The sequence below is a fragment of the Dendrobates tinctorius genome, unplaced genomic scaffold (genome assembly GCF_039654945.1).
Source record: "Dendrobates tinctorius isolate UK_male_01 unplaced genomic scaffold, ASM3965494v1 ptg000057l, whole genome shotgun sequence".
In the NCBI taxonomy this organism is placed as follows: domain Eukaryota; kingdom Metazoa; phylum Chordata; class Amphibia; order Anura; family Dendrobatidae; genus Dendrobates; species Dendrobates tinctorius.
The window spans coordinates 8429338-8449970 of record NW_027361725.1 but is presented as its reverse complement, the minus strand read 5'-3'; the positions used below and the strand labels follow the sequence as shown (position 1 = coordinate 8449970).

At 45.9% G+C, this 20633-nt stretch overlaps 1 protein-coding gene across 1 annotated transcript in view; it reads left to right on the top strand.

The window, feature by feature from the left end:
- MAP4K5 (mitogen-activated protein kinase kinase kinase kinase 5) overlaps positions 1-20633 on the top strand; it is a 119321-nt gene that overhangs the window by 26729 nt on the left and 71959 nt on the right. The window lies entirely within an intron of this gene.

Sequence of the window (20633 nt, the reverse complement as noted above, 5' to 3'; positions counted from 1 at the left end):
CCCGTCCACGGTACCCAGGCTCCTATGACCGGGGACGGGATAGTACGTCATCGCGATCAGCGGCGCTCCCGCAGTGATCGCAGTGTACCGGGGGTTTAGAGAAGCATCGGCAGGGAGGGGGCTCCCTCCGTGCTTCCCTGAGACCCCCAGCGCAGCGCGATGTGCTGCGCTGCTCTGCGGGCCTCCTTCCCTGCAGGTCCCCGATCCATTATGGCCGCGGGAGCCTGCAGGAAGGTGCCTTCCTCAGTGCCTGCAGAGCGCAGGCATGAGGAAGCCTTGTGCAGCGCCTGTCAGATCGCTGATCTGACACAGCGCTGTGTGATGTGTCAGATCAGCGATCTGACACAAGACGGTGATGTCCCCCCCCAGGACAATGTAATAAAGTTTTTTTAAAAAAAAGTACACATATTTAGTATCGCCGCGTCCTTAACGACCCACACTATAAAACTGTTCCATTAGTAAACCCCTTTAGCGAACCCCTTAAAAAAGAAAAATAAACAATGCTTTATCATACCGCCGAACAAAAAGTGCAATAACGCGCGATCAAAAAGACGGATATAAAATAACCATGGTACCCATGAAAACGTCATCTTGTCCCTCAAAAAAAGAGCCGCTGTACAGCGTCATCAGTGTAAAAATAAAAAAAGTTATAGCTCTCAGAATAAAGCGATGCAAAAATAATTATTTTTCATATAAAATTGTTTTCATTGCATAAAAGCGCCAAAACATAAAAAAAACAACATAAATGAGGTATCGCTGTAATCGCACTGACCCGAAGAATAAAACCGCTTTATCAATTTTACCGCACGCGGAATGATGTAAACGCACCCCCCAAAAGAAATTCATGAAATGCTGGTTTTTGTTCATTCTGCGTCCCAAAAATCTGAATAAAATGCGATCAAAAAATGTCACATGCCCGAAAATGGTACCAATAAAAACGTCAACTCGTCCCGCAAAAAATAAGACCTCACATGACTCGGTGGGTCAAAATCTGGAAAAATTATAGCTTTCAAAATGTGGTGATGCAAAAACTATTTTTACAATAAAAAGCGTCCTTTAGCGTGTGACAGTTGCCAAACATAAAAACCCGTCATAAATAGTAACTCAAACCCACCTTTATCACCCCCTTAGTTAGGGAAAAATAATAAAATTTAAAAAAAAAATGTATTTATTTCCATTTTCCCCCTAGGGTTAGGGCTGAGATTAGGGTTAGGGGTGTGTTGGGGTTAGGGTTGGAGTTAGAATTGGGGAGTTTCCACTGTTTAGGCACATAAGGTGCTCTCCAAACGCAACATGGCGTCTGATCTCAATTCCACCCAATTCTGCGTTGAAAAAGTCAAACGGTGCTCCTTCCAAGCTCTGCCATGCACCCAAACAGTGTTTTACCCCCACATATGAGGTATGAGCCTACTCAGGACAAATTGCAAAACAACTTTTGGGGTCCAATTTCTCCTGTTTCCCTTAGGAAAATAAAAATTTTTAAATTTCTGTGAAGCACTGGGGGGTTCAAAGTGCTCACCACACATCTAGAGAAGTTCCTTGGGGGGGGGGTCTAGTTTCCAAAATGTGGTCACTTGTGAGGGGTTTCAACAGTGTAGGCACACCAGAGACTCTCCAAACGCGACATGAAACCCGCAGACCATTCCATCAAAATCTGCATTCCAAAACGTCACTACTTCCCATCCAAGCCCCGACGTGTGCCCATACAGTAGTTTTCTACTTCGCCTCATTGGGGGACACAGATACTGTGGGTGTATGCTTCTGCCGTTAGGAGGCCAACACTAAGTGAAAAAAAGAGGTTGGCTCCTCCGCAGTATACACCCTCGCCCCTATTGCGGGCGGAAATCAGTTTTTTGCTTAGTGTCTTTGGAGGCACAAGTCTGGTTATCTCCAGACTTTTTTTTTTTTTTCTCTTCTTTTTTTCCATGAAGATAAGACAGGGGTGACGGATCCTACTGAAAGGGTCAGATCTCCCCAAACCAACAACGGGCGAGCACGTGTTGAGTATCGTCTCCACGTATCCTTTCCCGCACTGAGGGACATATCTGGGCTTTTTTCCCCAGACATCTATTTTTGTTTGTTATTTTATGAAGAAGAGACAGGGGCAACGGATCCTATTGAAAGGGTCCGATTTCCCCAAACCAACAACGGGCGAGCACGTGCGAGTGTCCCTCTACGTATCCTCTTCCGCGACGTGGGACGCGATGCCGGACTTAGCCCTCTCCACCCCTAGGTTTTGAAACCATGGGCTTGCACAGAGGCACAAGACTAGTCTGTGTGGCCCCACTGCTCCACCAACGCTAGACAGCGGTGCTGCAAGGCGGCGGACGGTCCCTCTCCTCACCCCCTGAAGGGGTTAGATGGAGTTAGGGTGCCTGCACCGTCCAGAAACTAACCCCATACCCCTCTACCTGGTGGCAACAGGTTAGAGCTGGAGTCAGGTATGAAGGGCTGGGGAGGGCCTGAGGCAGCGTTCCGGGAAGCTCCAGGCATCTTAGGAAGTGTAGGGCAATCCTCCTTCCCTCTCCTCTTTCCTCCCTCCTTCCGCCAGGTGTTGGTTCCGGCGGCAGGGACTGGAGCCTTCGGCCTGCATGCCGCCAGCCTGGCTCCCCCCCCCCCCCCCCTTCTCCCCTCCCGCGGCGGGCAAGTGGTCGTGCAGGCAAAATTTAGTCTGCGGCATTGGCCGTGACTGGGCCGCGGGCGGAAGTCCCGCCTCCAGTGTGACGTCATTCCCAGCGCCGCCCCCTGGCTAGGGCGGGCGCCGAACAAATTGAGCCCCTGGCTTCATGGCAGGTAGGCCGCGGCTGGGAGAGGAATGGCCCGCCCTAACCGGAGGACAGGAGCGCGGGGCAGCGCAGAGGACAGGAGCACGTGCTAAGTGTGGCTACGATCTTGGAGGCTCGCTACGATTAAAGGTGGCATTTTCTTCCCCTCCTCCCTTCCCTTCAACCCTCATTTGGTTTAGGCCTGACTGCAATATGATTGGAAAAGTTAGATCGCGTTCCCTTATGCCGCAAGCATTTCTGAAGGGGTTAATTTTTTTGCCACATGCCAGAGCCAAAAATTATGCGAAGCCTGTAAGCCCGATCGCGCCCAGGAGCCCTCCCCTGTGACGCGACCAATGTGCAAGCCCCCCGGAGTGGGCCCTATCTCTGTCACAGTATGAGGGCAATCGAGTTCCGTCAGGCCCCAGATAGGGGCAGGGACAGTGACTAATCGGCCTTAGAGGGGACCTCCACCTCACTAGAGCCTTCGGCCTGCAGGGGCCGCTCGTACTTTAGGCAGACCCGGTGGAAGGAATCCTCGTGGTGTCGCCCAATCCATCCAGTGCTGTGGCATCCGTAAGTCCTGCTTCTCGCTCCCCGTCACTAGTGGTTGATAGCGAGCAGACCTCAGGTCGACTCAGACAGACACCTTGACCTGGATTCTCCGGGGTCATGTGAGATAGTGGACAGGCTCATAGAAGCCGTCGGTCATAACTTGAGGATTAAGGATGGTTAGGCTTTTAGGCCATAAGGTGGCGTTTAAGCGAATGAAGCGGGCACGGAATTGGTTCCTCTGATCCTGAGTTTGAAGACATGGTGCAGCGACTCAGGGAACGACCAGAAGGGGGTTTCTCGGGTCAAAAGGCACTCGAAGTAAGGTATCCATTTGCCGTACATCCGTAAGAAATGGATGAAATCTTCGATGGTGGTTCCACCGGTGTCGCGTCTAGCCACTAAAACCCTGTTGTTTTGTTTCTAGTGGTTCCTCTATTAAGGATTCCATAGATCGCCTCATAAAGAGCTTCTTGCTCAGTAAATGAGGTGTCAGGATCAGCGCCCTCTCCCTTGCTTGCAGAAACTTGGGTAGCCAAGGCCATGATTTCATGGTCAGGATCGTAAAGCAGGGTCACGCAGAAGCGAGAGCTACCTGCCGAGATATCGGAGATCGCGAGGCAGATGGCGGTGGACCTGGGACTATGTAATCATTGCGTCCTTGCATGCGGCTAATTGCTCAGCACTTGGTGCCGCTAACGCAATTTCTATCAGAAGAGCACTATGGATGGCGGGACGATTCTGCTTTCAAGAAGTCCTTGACTTCTCTGCCTTATGATCAATGGTGCCGTTTATTGGAGATAAGTTGGATAAGCTTATCTCTGACTCCGCAGGAGAAAAGAGCATTTTTTCTCCCTCAGCAAAGGGTCAAACCGCCTTTTTTGCACCCTTTTCAGGCACATTTTCGATCTTTTCGCAACCCCGGGTGGACCACAGCGGCCAATTTCGCCGCTTCAGGCCGCCCCAACCAGGATAGGGAGCGGCAGATCTCATTTAGATCCAACCCATTGAGGGGAATGCGGACTCAGCAGCCCTGATCAAGGGGATCCAGATCCCAAGGTTAGTCAGCTAAATGACTCAAGGCGTTTGCCAGATGACACCGGCAAGTTGGGCGGCCGTCTACTCTGATTCCGCCACGTCTGGTTTAATGTTGCACGCGACATGTGGGTAAAGGAGTTGGTGGCCTCAGGTTTACAAAATAGAATTTGTCAGATGCCCTCCAAGACGGTTTTCCTTTGCTCGTCTTCCCAGGGTGGATACCCAGGCAAGGGCTCTATTAAGGACCATCGAATCGCTCCTGTACAACGGAGTCATTGTTTCCGTGCCAGAACACGAAAGAGCTCAGGGTTTCGATTCCAAGCTGGTTGCGGTTCACAAAATGGGAACGGGTCTGTCAGACCTGTCTTGGACCTGAGGCTTCTGAACAGGTTCGTCAGCATCAGACATTTCCGGATGGAGTCTCTCCGGTCAGTCATATCGGCCATGGAGCGGAGAGAATATACTTGGCCTCAATAGATATCCAGAAAGCATATCTGCACATTGCCACCGGCCATTCTAGGCTGAGAATGAGTGCATTCATCAGGTGGCGAGCCCATTTTTCCTGCTCATTAGAGGTTTCTGCGCTTCGACATCAATGGTCGACATTTTCAGTTCATAGCACTACCCTTCGGGCTAGCCAAGGCTCCCAGAGTGTCCACAAAGGTTATGACAGTTGTCATGGCCATGCTACATTCTTGAGGCATAGTCATTTTTGCCTTACTTGGATGACCTCTTAGTTAAGGGCCCTTCAATACGGCATGCGAGGAAAATATCAACATCACACTGGATACTCTTGGCCGCTTAGGGTGGTTGGTCGGCGCGAGGTAGTCATCTCTTGTGCCAGCTCAGAGGTTTTTCTTCTTAGGAAGGATCCTTGACACTTGCCGGGGGCTGGTAGTTCTCCTCAGGAAGAGGCGCTTACTCTTCAGAGGGAGTCTGGACACTTTGCCAACCAGTCCCTCATTCCATCTGGTTCAGGATGAGGATTCTAAGGGAAATGGTGGCGGCAATAGAAGTGTTACCGTTCGCCAGTTCCATCTTCGCCCCCTGCAGTGCGCCCTCTTGTCAGCTTGGGACAAGAATTCCGTTCACGTTCGTTCAGCGGGGCCGGCGATCCTGTCAAGTCAGGGAGTTGCTCGAATGGTGGATAACCAGTCCCCCTCTGTCCCAGGGGAAGTCCTTTTTTGCCCAGACCATTGGTTGGTGATGACAACCAAAGCCAGTCTCCTCGACTGGGGAGCAGGGTTTTCGCCACCACACGACCCAGGGGCGGTGGTCCCCGCAAGAGGCTCTCCTCCCGACCCAGCTAGTCGAGATACGTGCAGTTTGTATGGCTCTGCAACAGTTTCATCTAGCAGGTCGCCTTGTTCAAATTCAATCGGACAAAGCCACGGCGGTGGTCTATATAGACTATCAAGGGTGCACCCGCAGCAGAGAAACCCTGTGCGGGGTGGGGCACGTTCTTCAGTGGGTCAGTCAAACCACTCTGTGATCTCGTCAGCTCACATCCCGGGCGTGGAAAATTGGGCAGCAGACTTTCTCAGGGTCCTGTGTCCGGAGAATGATCTCTACATCCCGAAGTCTTCCAGCAGATTTTGTAACTACGGGGAACACCAGATGTGGATCTGTTGGCTTCAGGAGTGAATGCCAAGGTGCCCACATGCAGCGCTCGGGCCAGGGATCCGCAGGCAATCGGACGCAGTGGTTCTGTCATGGAGCCAGTGTCGCCGCCCATATCTATTTCCCCCGCTGTCGCTACTGCCGAGAGTCATCAAAAGGATCAAGAGGGAAGGGGTTCCGGCGATCCGGCTGGCCCCAGACTGGTCCTATTGAGCGTGGTACGCAGATCTAATGCACCTTTTTGCCGACGTTCCTTGGCGACTGCCAGAGCGCCCAGAGCTACTTTCTCAAGGGCCGATTTTGCCACTCGAGCTCAGTGGCCCTGTGTTTGACGGCATGGCCAGTTAATCTTGGATTCTAACCCAGGCAGGGTTTGGGAGCAAGGTGGTCGCTACAATAGTTAGCGCCCGGAAGTCGACCTCAGCACGAATTTACCACCACACCTGGAGGGTGTTCTTCGCTTGGCGTCGAGGACGCGGTGTTTCTCCACTGAGATTCTTGATCCCCAACATCTTGATTTTTCTCCAGTCGGGCCTAGACTTGGGCCTGGCCCAAGTTCCCTCAGGAGACAAATATCTGCTTTATCCGTCCTGGTCAAGTGCAGAATGGCTACCAGGTTACAGCTTAAGACTTTCATCCAGGGAGTCTCCCACTTGGTACCTCCCTATAAGGTGCCTATGGATGCCTGGGACCTTGACCTGGTCCTATGGGTTCTGCAGGAAGCTCCTTTTTGGGACCGCTTCAGGAGGTTTCTTTGAGGTCCCTTTCCTGGAAAGTGGCGTTCCTAGTGGCCATCACTTTTGTCAGGCGGGTTTTCAGAGCTGACTGCACTATCCGGCCGACCTCCGTTCCTCATTTTCCATAAGGATAAGGGGTGCTCAGACCAACCCCTCCTTTTCTGCCGAAGGTCGTGTCCTCTTTTCACATTAATGAAGATGTTGTTTTGCCTTCATTTTGTCCAGCACCGGTGCACCGTGTGGAAGAGGCTCGTCACACGTTAGACCGGGGCGAGGACGGCTCCCTTTCGTCAGACTAACACGCTGTTCGTGCTCCCTGAAGGGCGCAGAAAGGGACTCGCTGCCTCAAAATCGATCATAGCCAGATGGTTTTTTGTTTGACTTTTTAGGAGTCCTACCGCATTAGAGGCACGCCGATTCCAGCAGGGATCAGAGCGCACTCTACTTGGGCAGTGGGCGCCTCTTGGGCGCTTCGGCATCAGGCTTCGACAGAACAGGCTTGCAAAGCAGCAACCTGATCCAGCCTGCACACATTTGCCAGACATTGTAATAGTCATACTCCGGCTTCGACGGATGCGAGCCTGGGTTGAAGGATTCTCCAAGCAGCGGTGGCGCACCTTTAAACAAAAGAGGCATATATAGCTTGGATCGGTGAGTCAATCTCCCACCCAGGGACTGCTTTAGGACGTTCCACAGTATCTGTGTCCCCCAATGAGGCGATGGAGAAACATGGATTTTTGTGAGTACTCACCGTAAAATCCTTTTCTCCGAGACGCTCATTGGAGGACACAGCACCCACCCTAATAGCCAGTTGGCTCTTGTTTTGCTTAAATTTATGTGCATTTACTAATTTGAGATAAGGGTGGTGTTTTTTGACATGTTGTACCTGTATTAAGGCTGATTTGTTGTCCTCCTACTGCTTTGGCACCAAACTGATTTCCGCCCGCAATAGGGGCGAGGGTGTATACTGCGCAGGAGGATCGAACCTCTTTTTTTCAATTAGTGTCAGCCTCGTAACGGCAGAAGCATACACCCAAAGTGTCCCCCAGTGAGCATCTCGGAGAAAAGGATTTTACGGTGAGTACTCACAAAAATCCATGTTTCTCCCACATATGGGGTATCTGTGTACTCGGGACAAATTGGACAACAACCTTTGGGGTCCAATTTCTCCTGTTACCCTTGGCAAAATAAAAAAATGGGGACTAAAACATCATGTTTGTGGAAAAAATATGATCTTTTCACGCCCGAGCGTTATACACTTCTGTGAAGCTATTGGGGGTTCAAAGTGCTCACCATACATCTAGATAAGTTCCTTGGGGGGTCTAGTTTCCAAAATGGTGTCATTTGTGAGGGGTTTCCACTGTTTAGGCACATCAGGGGCTTTCCAAACTCTGCATGGCGTCCAATCCCAGCCAAAAAGTCAAATGGCGCTGCTTCCCTTCCGAGCTCTGCCAATGCGCCCAAATAGTGGTTTACCCCCACATGTGGGGTATCAGCGTACCCAGGACAAATTGCACAATAACTTTTAGGGTCCTGTTACCCTTGGGAAAATAAAAATTGGGGGTGAAAAGATCATTTTTGTGGAAAAAATGATTTTTTAATTTTACGGCTGTACGTTATAAACTTCTGTGAAGACCTGGGAGGTTCAAAGTTCTCACCACCCATCTAGATAAGTTCCTTGGGGGGTCTAGTTTCCAAAATGTTGTCATATGTGGGGGTTTCCACACATCAGGGGCTTTCCAAACGCGACATGGCGTCCGATCTCAATTCCAGCCAAAAAAGTCAAATGGCGCTGCTTCCCTTCCGAGCTCTGCCATGCGCCCAAATAGTCGTTTACACCCACATTTGGGGTATCAGCGTACTCAGGACAAATTGCACAGATTCCAAAATGGGGTCACTTGTGGGGGGTTTCCACTGTTTAGGCACATCAGGGGCACTCCAAACGTGAAATGGCGTCCGATCTGAATTCCAGCCAATTTTGCATTGAAAAAGTCAAACGGCACTCCTTCCTTTCTGAGCTCTGCCATGCGCCAAAACAGTGGTTTCCCCCCACATGTCAGGTATCGGCATACTCAGGACAAATTACACTATAACTTTTGCAGTCCAATTTCTCCTGTTACCCTTGGTAAAATAAAAAAAACTGGACCTGAAGTAATTTTTTTGGGAAAAAAAAGTTAAATGTTCAATTTTTTTTTTTTTCAACATTCAAAAAATTCCTGTGAAGCACCTGAAGGGTTAATAAACTTCTTGAATATGGTTTTGAGCACCTTGAGGGGTGCAGTTTTTAGAATGGTGTCACTTTTGGGTATTTTCTATAATATAGACCCCTCAAAGTGACTTCAAATATGATGTGGTCCGTAAAAATAAAATGGTGTTGCAAAAATGAGAAATCGCTGGTCAAATTTTAACCCTTATAACTTTCTAACAAAAAAAAATTTTGGTTCCAAAATTGTGCTGATGTAAAGTAAACATGTGGGAAATGTTACTTATCAAGTTTTTTGTGTGCCATATCTCTGTGATTTAAAGGCATAAAAGTTGGAAAATTGCGAAGTTTTCAAAATTTTTGCCAAATTTCCGTTTTCTTTCACAAATAAACGCAAGATATATGAATGAAATTTTACCACTATCATGAAGTACAATATGTCACGAGAAAACAATGTCAGAATCACCGGGATCCATGGAAGCGTTCCAGAGTTATTACCAGGGCTGTGGAGTCGGTAAGCCAAACCTGCGACTCCGACTCCTCAATTTCCCTTACACCGACTCCGACTCCCACAAATATTGCTTATATTTAAGTGATAAATTTATTGTAGTACAATGTGAACACCAGACATTTAATCATTTCTATGATCCAATAATCAAGATATTTAGGTAGAACATATCTATTTATTGGAATACAACTTTAGAACACCAAAAACTGTAATAAATTGTAAATATGTAATACACTGTATAATATCGATTACATATATACAGTACAGACCAAAAGTTTGGACACACCTCATTCAAAGAGTTTTCTTTATTTTCATGACTATGAAAATTGTAGATTCACTCTGAAGGCATCAAAACTATGAATTAACACATGTGGAATTATATAATTAACAAAAAAGTGTGAAACAACTGAAAACATGTCTTACATTCTAGGTTCTTCAAAGTAGCCACCTTTTGCTTTGATTACTGCTTTGCACACTCTTGGCATTCTCTTGATGAGCTTCAAGAGGTGGTCACCGGAAATGGTCTTCCAACAGTCTTGAAGGAGTTTCCAGAGATGCTTAGCACTTGTTGGCCCTTTTGCCTTCACTCTGCGGTCCAGCTCACCCCAAACCATCTCGATTGGGTTCAGGTCTGGTGACTGTGGAGGCCAGGTCATCTGGTGTAGCATCCCATCACTCTCCTTCTTGGTCAAATAGCCCTTACACAGCCTGGAGGTGTGTTTGGGGTCATTGTCCTGTTTGAAAAATAAATAATGGTCCAACTAAACACAAACCGGATGGAATAGCATGCCGCTGCAAGATGCTGTGGTAGCCATGCTGGTTCAGTATGCCTTCAATTTTGAATAAATCCCCAACAGTGTCACCAGCAAAGCACCCCCACACCATCACACCTCCTCCTCCATGCTTCACAGTGGGATCCAGGCACATAGACTCCATCCATTCACCTTTTCTTCGTCGCACAAAGACACAGTGGTTGGAACCAAAGATCTCAAATTTGGACTCATTAGACCAAAGCACAGATTTCCACTTGTCTAATGTCCATTCCTTGTGTTCTTTAGCTCAAACAAGTCTCTTCTGCTGTTGCCTGTCCTTAGCAATGGTTTCCTAGCAGCTATTTTACCATGAAGGCCTGCTGCACAAAGTCTCCTCTTAACAGTTGTTGTAGAGATGTGTCTGCTGCTAGAACTCTGTGTGGCATTGACCTGGTCTCTAATCTGAGCTGCTGTTAACCTGCGGTTTCTGAGGCTGGTGACTCGGATGAACTTATCCTCCACAGCAGAGGTGACTCTTCGTCTTCCTTTCCTGGGGTGGTCCTCATGAGAGCCAGTTTCTTTGTAGTGCTTGATGGTTTTTGCCACTGCACTTGGGGACACTTTCAAAGTTTTCCCAATGTTTCGAACTGACTGACCTTCATTTCTTAAAGTAATGATAGCCACTCGTTTTTCTTTACTTAGCTGCTTTTTTTCTTGCCATAATACAAATTCTAAGTCTATTCAGTAGGACTATCAGCTGTGTATCCACCAGACTTCTGCACAACACAACTGATGGTCCCAACCCCATTTATAAGGCAAGAAATCCCACTTATTAAACCTGACAGGGCACACCTGTGAAGTGAAAACCATTTCCGGTGACTACCTCTTGAAGCTCATCAAGAGAATGCCAAGAGTGTGCAAAGCAGTAATCAAAGCAAAAGGTGGCTACTTTGAAGAACCTAGAATAAAAGACATATTTTCAGTTGTTTCACACTTTTTCGTTAATTATATAATTCCACTTGTGTTAATTCACAGTCTTGATGCCTTCACAGTGAATCTACTTCATAGTCATGAAAATAAAGAAAACTCTTTGAATTAGAAGGTGTGTCCAAGCTTTTGGTCTGTAATATATATATATACACTATGACTTATCTCAGCTAAGACAAAGCCTAGATCCTCAGGCTACATTCACACTATGGGCGTAGCCAGGATCAAACCTAGGGGGGGGCAGAACCTCATGCTGTTCCGCAGAATTTCATACTGCACACCTCAGCTGCTGCAGAACCTCATACTGTACACCCCTACACTTGAAAATAAAGCCTGCACCTTAAGACGATGTGGTGATGAATGCAGTCTATTTATTCCAACTATCAGTTGATTTTGATGTTACTGAAGACGAGCAATGCCTGTCCTGGGCGTCCTTTTGGGCAGCTATGAGGTGTCCCTGACTGGTGCTAAAAAATAAAGCAGTGTAAGGCTATGTGCCCATGTAGCGATTTTTAAGTGTTTTTGCCGCGATTTTCGGCGCGAAAACGTTTAAAAATCGTGTACAGAACGCCCCCCATGCATTCCTATGGCATGCCGCACATGCTGTGCTAATGCTGCGCTTTTTTCCGCGGCGGAATCGCATCGCAGAAAAAATCGCAGCATGCTCATTTTTTTGTGCGGAATCGCAAAGAATTGCCGCGATTCCGCACCCATAGGAATGCATGAGAATCGCTTACTTCCCACATGTGGCTATGCCCACCATGCGGGAAGTTAAGCGTCTCATGTGCGGTTGGTACCCACGGTGTGGAGGAGAGGAGACTGTCCTCCAGGCCCTGGGTGCCATACCCCTGTAAAAAAAAAAATAAAAAATAAAAAATCGGGGTATATTTATCTTCCGATGTCCCGCGCTGCATTCCCGGCCTAAGCGTTCCCAGTAATGCCTTGCGGCAAGGTCCTGTAATGACGTAGTCTCGCGTGACTCTAGCGGTCTCGTGAGATCACTATAGTAACGTGAGACCAACGTCATCACAGGTCTCGCAAGGCATCGCTGGGAACGCTGAGGCCCGGGAATGCAGCGCGGGACGCCGGAAGGTAAATATACCCCGATTTTTTTTATTTTTTTTTTAGCATTTTAACATCCTATCTTTTACTATTGATGCCGCATAGGCGGCCTCAATATTAAAAAGCTGCTCACACTTGTCAAACACTGTTTGACGAGTGTGACCAACCTGTCAATCACTTTCCAAGCGATGCTTCAAATCGCTTGGAAAGTGCTTGAATATCGCACGCGAAAATCGCGATCATAATCGCGGTAAAATCGCGTGGAAAAAAACGCGCGATTTCTGGGAAGGAGTCCCGTTTTTAGTGAGCGTTTCAAAACGCTACGTGGGCACATAGCCTTAGTCTGTGTGCTATCCGGCTTTCATTCTTTTTGGTACAGATATGATATGGATACAGATATGGATAACTGGATATATAGAGCAGATTTCTTATCATCTTTTGCTATTGAAAACATTATCTATGAGCTCCAAAACCTTTCAGGTGATGCAGTTTTTTAAAAAGCTGATCTGCTTTTGCAACTGAAAAACGTATCCTCAAAAAGTGCAGGAAAAACACAGTGTGAATGTAGCCTTAGATCAGGAATAGAACAGTCATTTATAGGACATTTCATAACTTTCCCAAATTCCTATGAAAAAATATTCAGCACATTCTGCATTGAACTAACGTACCCAATTTATTATATATTTTAGGAGTCGGTCCATTTTATACCGACTCCACCAAAATGAGCACCGACTCCACAGCCCCGGTATTACCTCATAAATGGACAGTCGTCAGAATTGTAAAAATTGGCCCGTCATGAACGTGCAAACCACCCTTGGGGTAAAGGGGTTAAAGCCATATCGTCCGTATGTAAGTCATTGGTGTTTTTGCTCTTACAGGCACATGAGGCAAGTGAAGTGTTTAGGTAATTGAGTAATAATAGAATATCCAGAAACCACAAACAGGACAGGTGCTGTGAATAGACAGCCGAAACCTTCTTGCTTGACTATTGAGACCTGGGTGGCTACCTGCCAGAGTCTGTTGTAATGAAAGTCTGTGCTTATAATGGGAGCTGGAGCAAGCGGCATAAGCCAAAATACATTGCTGTCTGTTATTTCCTTACTATTGGATGCGGAGATCCTGTACAAAATGAGCCAAGTCCAAATAGGCTGCGCAAGTGCCTGGATAAATACAGAACAGATTTTGCAGCTAGACCCTGTGTGGCCTGTGCTGTATGTTGTCTTTAAAAAAAAAAGAAAATTAAATATATTTCTCCGGCATGCTACCAAAAGTGATAAATACTTGAACCTGATCTATTTTTAATAAAATAAAAATAGGTGTTCTACGCAAATATGCTTGAAACTTTATGAAAAGAAAAGAGCGTATACTGAACATGCCAAAAAAAAACTTTATTCACATATATGGAAACATTTAATTACACATTATGCACATCTAAAAAAGTGCCAATAGTGCATGATCATGAGCCCAAAGGACCAAAGAACAAGCAGCACCAACAAGGAGCAGGTAAAAATTCATATATCAGTAAACCTCATTGATTACAAAGATGATGTAGCCATAAATAGTCTGAAGCTGTGTTCACACACAGCGTTTTTTTTAGCTGTTTTTACCGCGGTTTTCACTATAAAAACGCTAAAAATAAGCTTCCCAGTCATTTCTATGCATCTTGCGCATTTTGTACACATTGATGCGTTTTTTACCGCGAAAAAAACGCATCGCGGTAAAAACCGCAGCATGCTAATTAATTTTGCAGATTTTTCCACGGTTTTGGCTTCTTCCATGCGGTTTGAAACCGATGCGGAAAAAAACACATCAAAAACGCGCAAAAACCGCCGCGGGAAAAATAGGTGCGGTTTCTGGGAAGGGATTCAGGTTTTTGAGCAGAAATTTTCTGCAATGTGGGCACATAGCCTTAAAGCGAAGATAGGTATAATAATGGTTACAACACCAAATAGTAGCAGACTTGGTTACAAATCATCCCTATGTATAGGTGTTTCTTTAAGGCCTGTTTCACACATCCGTATGTTACCATCAGTCAAAATCCGCCGTTTTGCAAAAAAAAAACGGATCCGCCATTTTGCTTGGCGGATCCGTTTTTTTCCCATTGAGTTGCATTACCGGCGGATCTTGACGGATGGCCATCCGTTGGATCCAGTTTTTTGCGGATCCGCCAAAATTTTGGCGTCTGCCGACATGCCCGGACGGACAATGCAACGTTTTTTCGGGCGGCTGGATCCGCATTTCTCATTGCGCCTGCCCGAAGGACTTCACTCAGCCGCAAATTCCTCTCATCAGATTTTGCTGCAGAAAAAAAAACACCTAGTGTTAACGTACCCTTTGGGCTAGACTTCGTCCTGTTGGCAAATGGACATGGGGTCTGGATCAGTTTATTGCTTCCTATTTGTTTCTATAGAAGTATTATCTGAGCATTCTCTAATCAGTGCAAAAGTCCTTGTACAAGAGGAGGCAGTGAGCTGTGATATCACCTATTGTGGATGGTGGATCCTGTGTTATCTACTGTATATAGAGGTGTTATCAGTCATTGTACAGGAGGGGACGAGGTGAGCTGTGACATCACCTATTGTGAATGGTGGATCCTGTGTTATCTAGTGTATATGTACAGGGGAAGGAGGTGAGCTGTGACATCACCTATTGTGAATGGTGGATTCTGTGTTATCTACTGTATATAGAGGTGTTATCAAGTCATTGTAATCCTCGCTGTGAAAAAAAAACATTAAAATACCTATCGTTTTTTATTACACTTTCACTTTTTAGCGCTGAGGTTTTATATCTTTGGTGTACAAGATACAGTTCTCTGCATATACAGTCATTTTCTAGTAAGTCCCTCTCCAGGCCCAGCAGTGATGACCCTTGGCTTGAACCTGCTGCACGTTTCTGATCTGACACATGCAATGCCTATGGCCGCCTTTATCTGGTAAAACGAAATTAAACCAGTATCAATTCCTCACCGCTGTCAACAAGGGACCACTGTTATTGAAATGGGTGCAGTGAAAGCAGATGTATTCGCTCATGAGTTAGGAGGTGTCTGAAGTTTTCACATCAGTAGGTTTAACACAACAGGAAGAGCAGAAGAACAACCCCCCTCCAAAACGGTAAAAGCAGAGATATTTTTATGTACTGAAGTTGTGGTTTAAATGACTTGTGTATTATACCTATTATGGTTTAGACGTCCTTCACATCAGGTTCAGTTTCAGATGTCTGCTACCAGCTTTGAGCCATACATGTGCATCCAGCTGTGGGACCTGCATTTTCATACATTTATGTAAATGGTGGAAATACCCCTTTCAAGGGGTTGTCTGGGCTTTTCACATAATCTCAGTACATATCTGGGCTGCAGAATTATGACAATAAGTAATTTACTTTCTGTCACTAGTTTGCACGGTTTTCTAGATATTCTGAACAGAACGTCCAAGGGGGGGGGATGTTATGGCACTGAAATGAGAACTAGTCGTAACCTCCTACTCTAAACATGCCCACCCTCCATAGCTACAGGCCCTGCCCGTCCACATGAAGCCGCCCTCATCACACAGTAAGGAATTCTTCCCCTCCAGCAGCCTCAGTGCAGAGAGCAGACCACCCAGCTGCTCCTCCCCCAGACACACACAGTTATCTATATCTATAGAAAGTGAAACCAGTGAGGAGGAGGGAAAATCGTCCTGTATTCTAATCTGCACAGGGGATGGCAGTCACTGATGTAATCTGTTGTGTGACAAAGCCTCTGCTGTGTGAATGAGACAGCTCTGTGTCACTGAAAACCGTGCAAACTAGTGACAGAAAGTAAATTACTTATTGTCATAATTCTGCAGCCCAGATATGTACTGAGAATATGTGAAAACCCCGGACAACCCCTTTAACGTCTTCCTAATGACCACCAATATGCCTTTTAACGGCGGCAGTTAAGGGTACTTATTCCTCAGCGCCACATTTTAACGGTGCTGAGAAATTAGGGTATAGCTCCCCCCAGTGTCGGAAAATCTCCGTGGTCTTGCTACCGGGGTAGCAAACACCCTGGAGAACAAAATCAGGGCCAGTTTTTACAGTCCCCTGTCATGATTCTCTTATTCACCAAATAACGGTGATCACAAAGTCTGATTTTTATTTTTATTTTTTTTATTTCTCTCTCCTCTAATATGATCTAGCATGTCAGAGAAGAGAGGAATGGGGTCCCCTGGGCCGTCCTGCTCCATCCCCTGGACCTCCACGTCATCTTCCTAGAAGAAAATGGCGGTCACATGCGTAGTGCGCCCACTGAGATCTGCCGGCCAGTACTGGGCAACAATAGGAGATTTTTCCCTATTGGTTCATTTTGTTCACCGTGATAGACCCTATCACCGTGATCAAAATGAATAAAAAAAAATTGTAAATCAAACACCCCCCTCCCCCCCTTTTTGTCATCACCTTAGTTAGATAAAAATAATATTGTAATTTTTTTCCATTCTCTGGGGTTAGGGTTGTGTTGGGGTTAAGGATGGGGTTGGGGTGTAGAGCTGGGGTTGGGGTTAGAGCTGTGGTTAGGGTTGTGATGGGGTTGGGGTTAGGGTTGGAGTTAGAATTGAGGGATTTTTAAAAGTAAAAAGAAATGGTGACGATATGACTGCTAGTGTTGAGCGCAAGTGCTCGCTACTCAAGTTTGCCTCGCTGATCCTCTCATGTTGGTGTTTTTTGGTTTTTTTTGGGCAGTGTCTATTGGCCTCGAAACATGCGGGACAGGGACTTGAGCATGTAACTCGATTGCCCATGATATTTGGTGCATACCCAAGCACCCTATTCAAACTGCAGTAGCGAGCACTTGCCCTGAACACTAATGACGACATATTCTATATGTAGACCTAATGTTATCAAATTCTATTATGTACCTGTAGGTTCAAAATGCCCACTAACGCCTTGAGGGGTGTGGTTTCCAAAATGGGGTCACTTGTGGGGGGGTTTCCACTGTTTAGGCACATCAGGGGCTCTCCAAACGAGACATGTTGCCCGCCATTGATTCCAGACAATTTTTTTTTTTATTATTCAAAAAGTCTAACCGTGCTCTCTCCCTTTTGAGTCCTGCCATGCTCCAAACAGTGGATTTCCCCCACATATGGGGTATCTGTGTGCTCAGGAGAAATTGCTCACCAAATTATGTGGTCCATTTTCTCCTGATACCCTTGTGAAAATAAAGTTTGGGTCTAATGTAAATTTTTTGGAAAAAGATGTTAACATTCTCCTTCCACATTGCTTTAGTTCTTGTGAAGCACCTGAAGAGTTAGTAAACTTCTTGAATGTGGTTTTGAGCACCTTGAGGGGGTGCAGTTTTTAGAATGGTGAAGTTTGAAAATTTTCCAAATTTTTTTTTTTTTCATAAACATACAAATCATATGAATGAAAATTTACCACTATCATGAAGTACAATATGTCACGAAAAAATAATCTCAGAATCACTGGGATCTATTGAAGCGTTCCAGAGTTATGAGCTCATAAAGTGACAGTGGTCAGAATAGTAAAAAATTGGCTTAGTCATTAAGGTAAAAATTGACTGTCACTAAAGGGGGTTTTACACTAAGCAATATCGCTAAAACGTCACTGGTTTTGTGACGTTATAGCGATATTGCTAGCGATATCGCTATGTGTGATACTTACCAGCGACCGGCTCCCCCGCTGTCCATCGCTGATCGCGCGAGAATGTCCGGCTCCATTTCTCGTCGGGCGCTTCCTGCTGAGACTTCCTGCTGTGACGACGAGCGACGCGTGGAGGCGGGCGGGAGGACGTCTGGATCGCTGTGTGTGAATGGTAAGTATCGTGCGCTGCGTCGCTGCTGCGTCGCTGCTGCATCGCTGTGAGATCTTTCTGTATGAAAGCTCACTAGCGATCATTTAGCGATGCACCAGCGATCCTGACCGGGTCGGATCGCTCGTCGGATCGCTGGTGCATCGCTAAATGTAAAAGGGCCTTAAGGGGTTAAGTCTTATGTTGATGTTGGCTTTACGTTGTTTATATAGTATTGTACTATACTCTCAGCTGCGGGTCGGTGCTTTACAGGTTTTCGGACAGGATAAAAGTTGTCCTGACTATACCGGTGTCCTATTACTTTCCGCCATGTTATTTGCCATTCCTGGTCAGATACGGTACAAGGCAGTGTACACGTCCCCAGGTGCCACGTGAGGTTTTTCTAAGCAGTGTACCGTCTCCCTGTCACTGATGTAATCAGCTCTTGTTCTCCAGGACTTGAGTGTAACTCTATACAGGGAGGATCCCTGGTAATGCGGATGTGTCATTGTGGACTGTAGGTATGCTGGTATCGCTCTGAGGTCACTGTGGTTTCACGTAACCAGTGTATATCATGGGGTGAGCTCATCCACAGCCGCCGGGCTGGCAGAGCGACAGGCAATCTCTGTAGCCCAGAGGCTTCATATTCTGTGTGGCATCATTATTATCCCAGCTTATTACTGCTGCCTCCAACCCTTTGTATCTCTGGACCTAAAATTCAGATGTTTGGGTTATTTGAAATTTTATTGACCCAAACACGATGCCCGTACAGTGGCATAAATAGCCCAATAGCATTTTCTTTTTTCTTTTGCATCTTTATTTGCTGGATTTCACGGAATGGGATTTCTTAGTCTTCTGTTCCTGCTATTCTTTACAATCTTTCGGTCTCTGCTGGGAATAGAGCTGTATAGATGCAGTAAATATAGGGCAAAATTTTAAAGGCCAATTCGTCATTTGTGAGGGGTTCATGTTTAATTTTTTAATACCATCCGCCTCCTTCCAACCCTTTTTTTTTTTTTTTTTTTTTTTTCTCCTTTTGGTCCAAAATCTTCAAAATGGTATACGTTCACAAATTTTGTACAAAATAAAAAATGATTCCTTATTATTTATTTATTTTTAACCTTTGTAACATAAGTATCATGTTTTGCCAAAATTGTGCAAAATTTTCAGGAGTGCATAATATCACTACAAGAGGGACTGGAGGACTTTTCCCCAAAAAGTTGGCAGATTTTTAAAAGGTTGCATTTGTCGAATCGTCTGAAACAGGCCAAACCTCCGACTCCTCCATTTCCTTGACTCTGATTCCACAGCACTGGTCACTACTGAGCATGTAGTGAGATCCTTAGATCAGGGAAAAGAACAGACATTTATGGGACATGTCAAACTCTCCCAAATTCTTATGAAAACATTTGTAGCACGTCCTGCATTGTACTACTGTACCCAATGTATTATATACTTTAGGAGTCGGTTTGTTTCAGACTGACCAACTCCACAGCCCAGGTCCAAAAACATCTCAAAATGTCAAGCTGTAGCCAAAAAAAATTAAAAAAAAAACTAGGCCTTTGAAAAAGACGTAAATTAAAGGGAGAATAATAATGATCAAATGCAAAACACAACTGCCTCCCACCCTCATAGATCTTTTGCTTGATGATACTCCAAAGGTTCTCCATAGGGTTGAGGTCAGGGGAAGATGGTGGCCACACCATGAGTTTCTCTCCTTTTATGCCCATAGCAGTCAATGACTCAGAGGTATTCTTTGCAGCATGAGATGATGGTGCATTGTCATGCATGAAGATGATTTTGTTCCTGAAGGCACGTTTCTGCTTTTTATACCATGGAAGACAGCTGTCAGTCAGAAACTCTATATACTTTGCAGAGGTCATTTTCACACCTTCAGGAACCTTTAAGAGCCCTACCAGCTGTTTCCCCATGATTCCGGCCCAAAACATGACTCCTCCACCTGCTTGCTGACGTCGCAGCCTTGTTGGGACATAGTGGCCATCCACTACTCCATCCATCTGGACCATCCAGGGTTGCTCGACACTCATCAGTAAACAAGACTGTTTGAAAATTAGTCTTCATGTATGTCTGGGCCCACTGCAACCGTTTCTGCTTGTGAACACTGTTTAGGGGTGGCCGAATAGTAGATTTATGCACCACAGCAAGCATTTGAAGGATCCTACACCTTGAGGCTCGAGGGACTCCAGAGGCACCAGCAGCTTTAAATATCTGTTTGCTGGTTTGTAATGGCTTTTTAGCAGCCACTCTCTTAATCCGATGAACTTGCCTGGCAGAAACCTTCCTCATTCTGCCTTTATCAGCACAAACATGCCTGTGCTCAGAATCAACCACAAATCTCTTAACCGTACGATGATCACATTTAAGTTTTTAGGAAATATCTAATGTTTTCATCTCTTGACCAAGGCATAGCACTATTTGATGCTTTTCAGCAACAGAGAGATCATTTTTCTTTCCTAAATTCCTTGAAACCTGTGCCCTGCTTAATAATGTGGAACATCATTCTTAAGTAGTTTTCCTTTAATTGAGCTCATCTTGTAAACTAATTATCACAGGCGTTTGAGATTGATTTCAGTGATCCAAAGAGCCCTGATACACAATACCATCTATGAGTTTATTTGAAAAAC